At 41.7% G+C, this 3,128-nt stretch overlaps 1 pseudogene; it reads left to right on the top strand.

Moving 5' to 3' along the window:
- The first annotated feature begins 2,059 nt into the window (after positions 1-2,059).
- Positions 2,060-2,918, top strand: LOC111544078 (annotated as a pseudogene).
- Positions 2,919-3,128: the final 210 nt, after the last annotated feature.

Here is a 3,128-nt window from a genome sequence, read left to right as displayed (position 1 = left end):
CCCAGGTTCAAGCAATTCTCATGCCTCAGTCTCCAGAGTAGCTGGGACTATAGGCACCCACCAGCATGCCTGGCTAATTTTTTGTATTTTAGCAGAGACAATGTCTCACCATGTTGTCCAGGCTGGTCTCAAACGCCTGACCTCAAGTGATCTGTCTGCCTCGGCCTCTCAAAGTGCTGAGATTATAGGCCTGAGCCACCACGCGTGGCCTGGGACATGCATTTTAGCATATAATTTTACCCCAAGATTCCTCTTTCTCTCCCTGCCTACCCCCAATTTCTTCATAAAATGCTTTGTTCTCTTGCTCTTCATTTTTATAAACTATTTTAAGTTATTTGGGAATGAGGTTAAATACCAATGATTTTTTTTTTTTAAAATAAGCCAAACTGTTAATCCTGCCTCCATTCTTGTCACCCTTAATCCACTCTTCATACCGCTGTTTGGGTGACAGTTTCTAAGAAGCACATTTTCTAGTAAGCTGTTCAATGGATGGCTCCCTACATAGTACAAGATCAAGTGTCAAGTCCTCAGCATGGCATTCCCAATCCCAATGATTCAGCATCAGCCTCCCCTTTCTACCCTTATCAACTGTCATTTCCAATTTTGAACCCTGTGCTTCATCCACACATGCCTACAAATCTTCCCATGTTGTCTAGAGGTTGGAATAAAAAAATCTTGCATTTTTTAAGTTTAAATTTTAAAGTTCCGGGGTACATGTACAGGATGTGCACGTTTGTGTCATAAACGTGTGCCATGGTGGTTTGCTGCAACATCAACCCATCACCTAGGTATTACACCCCTCCATGCATTAGCTACTTTTTCTAATGCTCTTCCTCCCCCCACCCCAGCCTCCAATAAACCCCAGTGGGTGTTGTTCTCTTCCGTGTGTCCATCTGTTCTCATTGTTCAGTTCCCACTTGTAAGTGAGAACATGCAGTGTTTGGTTTTCTGTTCCTATGAGGGTTTGCTGAGGATAATGGCTTCCAGTTCGATCTGTGTCCCTGCAAAGAACATGATCTCATTCCTTTTTATGGCTGCCTAGTATTTCATGGTGTACATGTAGCACATTTTCTTTATCCAGTCTATCAATGATGGGCATTGGGGTTGATTCCATGTCTTTGCTATTATGAATAGTGCTGCAATGAACATACGTGTGGATGTTATCTTTGTGACAGAATAAATCTTGCAGTTCCCAATCATGACATGCAGTCATACCTCCACATTTGCCGATCATAATCTCTCTCTTTGGAGTACCCACTTCTGCTTTTTTCCAACTTCAAGACTCATATCTCTACAAAGATTTTTTTTCCGACCACTCTTTGCACTTTTACTACACCTCTAAGGTAGCCGCTAGCACACTCTACTTGCTATTATTTGTCTAATAGATTTTTCTCCCATACTAGACAGTGGGCTGCAAAGTCAATGGACAATATTGTACCCATCTTAGAGCCTAGCACAAAGAAACTTTAATAAATATCTGGGGATTGAATGAATGAATGAATGAATGAATGAAATATAAATGAAGGGAATATATTTATAAAACCTTAAGGATAAAGTACCTGACCTGAGAATAAACCTTGAAGTAGTTGAGATTCAACCAGTTGAGGTGCCATTTTGGTATTTATAATAAACCCAAAAATATAAGAGAACCATTACGGAGTTGTTACATGTCGGTTAATCACAATGCTTTCAGTGTATATTCTGTTCAGCTCATTAATCTTGGTAATATTATTAGAAGAAAGCCAGCGTGTATGTGGTATGTCTCCAAGGGCAGGAAGGTGGCAAAGGAAGGCAAATCCAAGTGGGTGGAGGGAGGGGAAGGGCAGGAGGAGAAAAAGGTGGGCGGAGGACCAGGTGGGAGGGAGGCAGCTCACTCAGGACCCAGCGGGGGCAGCACGATGAGGCAGGTGGCCCTGTTTCTGAATGGCAGCCCCAAGAACGGAAATACCCTCAGACAGATTCTAAGCCTCCTGAAGGATTGTTAGGATTCCACACAGACTGGCTGACATTAAATGTTGGAGAGCGGTACTTTACAACTACATGGAGCACTTTAGTGAATAAAGACCCTGACAGTATGCTAGCCCATATGTTTAAGGACAAAGGTGTCTGGGGGAAATAAGCAAGATCATAAAGGAGCTTTCTTAATTGACCGAAGTCCTGAGCACTTTGAACCCATTTTGAACTACTTGCATCATGGACAGCTCATTGTAAATGATGGCATTAATTTATTGGGTGTGTTAGAAGAAGCAAGATTTTTTGGCATTTACTCATTGATTGAACACCTAGAAGTGGCAATAAAGAATTCTCAACCACTGGAGGATCATTCACCAATATCCCGAAAGGAATTTTCCGATTTTTACTAGCAACTCCAACCAAGTCAGAATGGCGATGCCAGGGTTTCAACTTCAGTGGTGCTGATCTTTCTCATTTGGACCTTGGATACATTAACTTCAAAATGGCCAATTTAAGCCACTGCAATCTTGCACATGCAATTCTTTGCTGTGCAAATCTTGAATGAGCTGATCTCTCTGGATCCGTGCTTGACTGTGCAAATCTCCAGGGAGTCAAGATGCTCTGTTCTAATGCAGAAGGAGCATCCCTGAAACTGTGTAATTTTGAGGATCCTTCTGGTCTTAAAGCCAATTTAGAAGGTGCTAATCTGAAAGGTGTGGATATGGAGGGAAGTCAGACGACAGGAATTAACCTGACAGTGGCTACCTTAAAAAATGCAAAGTTGAAGAACTGTAACCTCAGAGGAACAACTCTGGCAGGAACTGACTTAGAGAAGTGTGATCTCTCTGGGTGTGATCTTCAAGAAGTCAACCTGAGAGGGTCCAACGTGAAGGGAGCTAGATTTGAAGAGATGCTGACACCACTACACATGTCACAAAGTGTCAGATGAGAATTTTAGGGGCTGGAGGAAGATGTGCAAGATGAAAATGTTTTCCTTATCACTTTTCTTTCTCCACCCACTCAGCTGTCTTGAAGAAATAACACCATAAGGAAATTAAAAAAAAAAATTTAGTCCTCTAAATTTTTTAGTCCTCTAAATATGCTTGTTCTCAGTGGTGCATAAGGGAAAAAGCTGACTTTTTTTTTTCTGAATTCTGATTTTCAACACAAAAGCA

Source organism: Piliocolobus tephrosceles, chromosome 7, assembly GCF_002776525.5.
Source record: "Piliocolobus tephrosceles isolate RC106 chromosome 7, ASM277652v3, whole genome shotgun sequence".
Classification (NCBI taxonomy): Eukaryota; Metazoa; Chordata; class Mammalia; order Primates; family Cercopithecidae; genus Piliocolobus; species Piliocolobus tephrosceles.
Note: the sequence above shows the minus strand (reverse complement) of the source record. Positions and strands in the feature narration are given on the sequence as shown.